Source organism: Nicotiana sylvestris, chromosome 8 (assembly GCF_000393655.2).
Source record: "Nicotiana sylvestris chromosome 8, ASM39365v2, whole genome shotgun sequence".
Lineage (NCBI taxonomy): Eukaryota > Viridiplantae > Streptophyta > Magnoliopsida > Solanales > Solanaceae > Nicotiana > Nicotiana sylvestris.
In genome coordinates, this window is record NC_091064.1 from 6,777,639 (window position 1) to 6,783,794 (window position 6,156).

Below are 6,156 nucleotides of genomic sequence, written 5' to 3' on the forward strand. Positions count from 1 at the left end.
AGGAATGCCGGCAGTCACCATGAATTAAGTAATTGTAGGGACATTGTGATCGACGAAGTCATGGAGGCAATGCGTAAGATGAGAAGGGGCAGAGCTACCAGGCCAGACGAAATTCCGGTTGAACTGTGGAAGTGTGTGAGTAGAGCAGGCTTGGAATGGCTTACTGCATTGTTTAGTGTTATATTCAAGACTAATAGGATGCCTGAAGAGTGGAGGTGGAGTACAATGGTCCCGTTGTATAAGAACAAAGGTGATGTCCAGAGCTGTAACAACTATAGGGGCATCAAATTACTAAGTCATACCATGAAAGTTTGGGAGAGAGTGGTAGAAATGAGAGTGCGAAGGACGGTGTCTATTTCAGACAACCAGTTCGGGTTCATGCCGGGGCGATCTACCACAGAAGCTATCCACCTTATTAGGAGGATGGTGGAACAGTACAGGGATAGGAAGAAGGATCTCCACATGGTGTTTATTGATCTGGAGAAAGCGTACGATAGGGTTCCTAGGGAGGTCTTATGGAGCTGCTTAGAGGATAAAGGGGTCCCGGTTGACTATATTAGGGTGATTAAAGACATGTATGCTGGAGCTAAGACTCGGGTTAGGACAGTAGGAGGCGACTCTGAACACTTTCCAGTTATTACGGGGTTGCACCAAGGGTCTGCGCTCAGCCCATTCCTATTTGCCCTGGTGATGGATGCACTGACTCATCATATTCAAGGGGAGGTGCCATGGTGCATGCTATTTGCTGATGACATTATTCTAATTGACGAGACACGAGGCGGCGTCAACGAGAGGCTAGAGATTTGGAGACATGCTCTTGAGTCTAAAGGTTTCAAGTTGAGCAGGACGAAGACGGAATACCTCGAGTGCAAATTTGGAGTTGAGCCGACGGAAGCGGGAGTTGAAGTGAGGCTTGACTCTCAAGTCATTCCCAAGAGGGGTAGTTTCAAGTACCTTGGATCGGTTATTCAGGGGATCGGGGAGATTGACGAGGATGTCACACACCGTATAGGGGTGGGGTGGATGAAGTGGAGGTTAGCGTCGGGAGTCTTGTGTGACAAGAAAGTGCCACCGTTACTAAAAGGTAAGTTTTATAGAGCAGTGGTTAGGCCTGCCATGTTATATGGAACTGAATGTTGGCCGGTAAAGAACTCACACATCCAGAAGATGAAAGTAGCAGAGATGAGGATGTTGAGGTGGATGTGCGGGCATACAAGGATGGATAAGATTAGGAATGAAGATATTCGAGAGAAGGTGGGCGTGGCCCCCATGGAGGACAAGATGCGGGAAGTAAGACTCAGATGGTTCGGGCACATTCAGAGGAGGAGCACTGATGCACCGGTGAGGAGGTGTGAGCGACTGGCTGTAGTGGGCACGCGGAGAGGTAGAGGGCGACCTAAGAAGTATTGGGGAGAGGTGATCAGACAGGACATGGCGCGACTTAGGATTACTGAGGACATGGCCCTTGACAGGGAATTATGGAGGTCGAGCATTAAGGTTGTAGGTTAGGGGAAAGTTGTGAATATTTCTACAGCACAATAGAGTGAGACTAGCCAGTTAGGAGTTAGACTAAGAATGTCATTGGTCGTCTATTGATGCAGGGCTTTACCTGCTAGTTTTACTATACCAGCCATCTATTTCGTATTTCGTATTCTGTATTTCATATCTCTTATATTGCTGTTATTTTATTATGCATTTTTATGGTACTAATATATCGGCTCCTGTTGCTTTTTTGAGCCGAGGGTCTCCTGGAAACAGCCTCTCTACCCTTCGGGGTAGGGGTAAGGTCTGCGTACATATTACCCTCCCCAGACCCCACTTGTGGGATTATACTGGGTTGTTGTTGTTGTTGTTGTAAGTTTGTTTTACAAAAATGAAAATTACAAAAATAGGCATCTTTTGCATTTTTAGCCTTTAATGTCCAAATTGTGTGATTGTATTTTAATTGTCATTTTTCATTTTATATGATAATTGTTGCTAGGAATTAATTAGTATTTTTAATAAGTTAATTTAGTTTGTAACTTAATTTAAAAAAATTTAGTTTTAGAAAGTAAAAGAAAAGAAGCAATAAAAGAGGAAGAAAATCGGATTGGGCCACCTTCTAATTTAAATCAACCATGGCCCAAACCAAATAAACTTCTACCGGGTCGACCCGACCCAGTCTGCCCCATAATCCAAATTAATCCCAACCCACCCTATTTTCATTTTTTTCATTTTTCCAACCCTAAAAAGCCCTAAACTGTCCCCCTCCCTCTTCTTCTCTTTCTCCAAACCAAGCTCCCTCCCATGGCTACCCTTTCCCCTTCACGTCCCAACAGCCCTCTCACCCCCATGGCAGCTGCTGCCCAAGCTCCTTCGTCGTCGAGCCCCCCGCCCCCCTCGTCGACCTCCAGCCATGCAACCACCACCAGTTTCGTCCAAACGACCACCTCCCTTCACACAGCCCAGCCTCACCGTCGACCCATCTCCAGCAGCCATTGTTGTTGCTTCATCTTCTCTTCGCCCTCTCCAGTTGCGAAGCTCCATGTCCAGCAGCCACTGCTGCTGCTTCACCTCAACACACACACACACAGCCTCACGTCCAAACAACCATAAAACCGAACGCAGCTACTTCTTCTTCAGCCCATCGCACGAGCAAATAACCAGTTCGCCTCCCGTCTCCATGACAGTTTTGATTTATGTCTCATCATGGAGTTCGTGTGTGCTTTCATTGGTTCGAGCCTGACTAAGAGCTGCCATCCGCTCAAGGGCTCGTTTGGTTTTGTTTGAGTCCATCGTTGTTCGTCGTTCACTGAGGTCCAGTCGAGTTCGTCGTTGATCCGATCCGGTTAGTTGGTTTAAGTTTCAGTTTTGTCCGTATCTTGTTTGATATTTTCGGATTTGAAATCAGTATATGTTTGATTCATTTCTTGATTATTTCTTCAGTTTGTTTTTATTCATTTGTTCTTGTTTAGTTTAATATAAAAGTGTGTTGGTTATAATGTTGTTAGATTTAATTTGAAGTTCAATTGATTTTTTGAGTTTAATGATTTGAATCTATTTGTTTGTTATTGTTGTTGAATCTGAAAGTAGTTTTGTTGTTAAAAGAAAAAATAAAATAAAAATATTGTTCAGTCAAAATAATTCCAGTTGTTTCTTTGTTGTTCATCATTTAGTTTGAATTTGTTGTTTGAATTTGTTTAGGAATTGGTTATAGCTGTTGTATTTTGGTTAGAATTGATTAGGCGAATTGGTTATAGCTGATGGGGTAGAATGGTAAATTGTAGTATTTTTAGGGGTAAAATGGTAATTTCAGTAAGTTCGGAGGGGTATTTTTGGAATTGAAAATTTGAACAATTATTTAATCTGAGTGCTCCGTCCACTAGGCATTAATAATATTACAATAGTACATGGTGATGGACAAGACATAATGGAGTGGGAATAATGCATTTGTTTAATATAGTGGGGGACAAAACATAATGGAGTGAGAATAATGTATTTGTTTAATATAGTGGGGGACAAAACATGTAGGCATGGGGAACAAGGGAATTAAATAAGAAAAACATTAAGTAGTGGGGGCAAGGCATGCAATTATGGGAATATTTCGGGTTAGTGGTTCAAGACAAGAGTCTTGGTTATAAATAGTCATTTTTTACACAGTGTAAAAAAAAGGAGGAGAAAGTTGAGAGAGTTGACTTGAATTTTGAGAAATCAGAATTTGAGAGCAAAAAGAGAAAAACAAGCTGAACTTTTACTTGAATAATTTCAGGCTGCTTTTCCTTGAGTGTTATTCAAAAAATCAGTAAACTAGTGCGTCTTGTATCCGTCTCTCTTCTGCTTTAACTGCGATTGCATTCTGGTATTGTTGGTTTTCAATCTATTACTGGGTTATTCTACTGGTCGTTACTGGTTTTGTTGTTGCTGAACCTGTTGTTGCTGTGTATTTACGCTATTGCTGCTTCTACTGATCTTCCTCTTCTTTTACTTCCAATACCAGGTACATGGCCGTAACCTTATCGATATTGTAAGCTGAAATGTGAAAGCATGAATACATATGAAGAATGGAACTTTGAAGTTTTAATTTAGCTTTTTTATTCCTTTGTCTCTTTTACTGATTGTGTTTAGGTTATCTCATGTATTATTATTCTGTAAATTTCGGTTGCTTTGCATAACTAGGCATCTTGTAGTGATGTATTAAATAATACTCTGTTTTAGTTTGGTTATTAGGTAGTATATGTTTAAGCATGCTCATTACTGTCAAACTGTTTAACAATTGGAGTAAGAGGAAAATAACATAAGTTGGTCTTTAGTGAATCGGCTTGGTAAAACTGGTTAGTTCACTAGCTTGAAGGTTTTAATATTGTCAACAGTAGGTTAATCGTGAACATGTAGCTAAATTTAGTTAAAGCATGAATTTAAATTAATTTCGTGAATTAGGCATTATGGCATGATTTGAGTTCAAACAAGACGAGTTAACGTTTGAATTTAATAAACTTTCGAATATGCATTAGTAATTAAGATTGATTCTAGTTTCAAATAGTCGTAAATAATTAATTCCAACGGTTCAAGTCATCTAACAATGCGAGTTTAATCTAGTTATAGGATAATTAGTTTCTTTTGAACATATTATTTGTCGATTCCGTAGTTTATTTATAATTTCAATTTTAGTAATATTCCTTTCCGTTAACATTTGTCTTAATCTAGCATTTAATATGTTACGCCCCTTTTTTAAGCATGTAACTAATTAGGATTTTTTCTCTTTTATTTTAGAAACGAATTTAATAGAAATGTAGTCACTTTAAGATATCTTTAAAATAAATGAGGCGAGCCTCGCCAAACAAAGACGCACAAACTGCGGGGCCCTCAATAGATGTTAATAATTACTTAGATTTCGGGAGTGGCCATTTAGCGAACTTCACGGCTTTCCCCAAAGATAATAACGCGTTATGATTAAATTACATGCCTAAATTCGGGTGCGCATTTATGTGACCCAAATCCAAATCTCAATAGAGTCGGAACGTATTAACAACCACGGGTGCATTGATTGTGACGTGGTTCGAGATGCATTTTCACAACGTTGCTATAAAAATAAATGATAATAATAAAAGCGGTTTAAACTTAATAAAAGCACATAAGTCACAACATGTATTTAAATCAGATATTTAGCCATTATAACAATTTAAGCGACCGTGCTAGAACCACGGGATTCGGGGGTGCCTAACACCTTCCCTCGGGTCAACAGAATTCCTTACTTAGAATTTCTGGTTCGCAGACTTCATTTGGAAAGTCGAATATTTTCCTCGAATTGGGATTCAAGATAAACCGGTGACTTGGGACACCAAAAGCCAAACCTTTCCCAAGTGGCGACTCTGAATTAAATAAATAATCTCATTTCGAATATTGTCACTTAAATTGGAAAAACTCCCTCACGCATTTATCCTTCGGGGTAGGCGCGCAAAAAGGAGGTGTGACATTTGTACCTTCTATTACTCCATTTTAATCAGCCTTCCATTAGTCTTTGTTTGTTTATGTTGAATGGTTTTAGTGTGCATGTTATAACGTTTCTATATTTTTTACATTATGTGATTTTAGTTTGTCTTAAATAGGTATATTCTTTATTCTGCAGTTTACTAATAGTGGTCCTGCTGGATTTTGGTCTTTCATCACTGTGGAGAGTGGGTCAAGAAACCACTCGTGGCATACTCAAGAAAAATTTTGCACACCAAAAAAGGTTTTGACTCTGACTTGCTTTCCTATAATGATTTAGTGGATGAATATGTTTTTAACCTGGGGTATATAGGAGTACAAAAACTGATAGTTAATGGTCTTTCTAGTACATACTATGAAATAGAAGGTGATTATGGAATTAGAACTTTATTGGACTTCATGAACAACCAGTTTAATGTTATTAGCATATTTGTTGTAGAGGAATGTGAGCCAAGTATTAATTTACCTAATATAATCCATCACAATGAGCATGATGAACCGGATGAACTTGAAGCTGCCACTGATTGTGATGAAAGTGATAATTGTGATGACAATGAATATGTTGTTTCTTCAGATGATGATTCTAATAGACTAGAGAAACATTTTACACAAAAGAAGAGGGACATTAATGATAAATTGACTGGCTATAAAGAGTTGGATAGGTCCATAATATTTAAAGATATTGCTGAA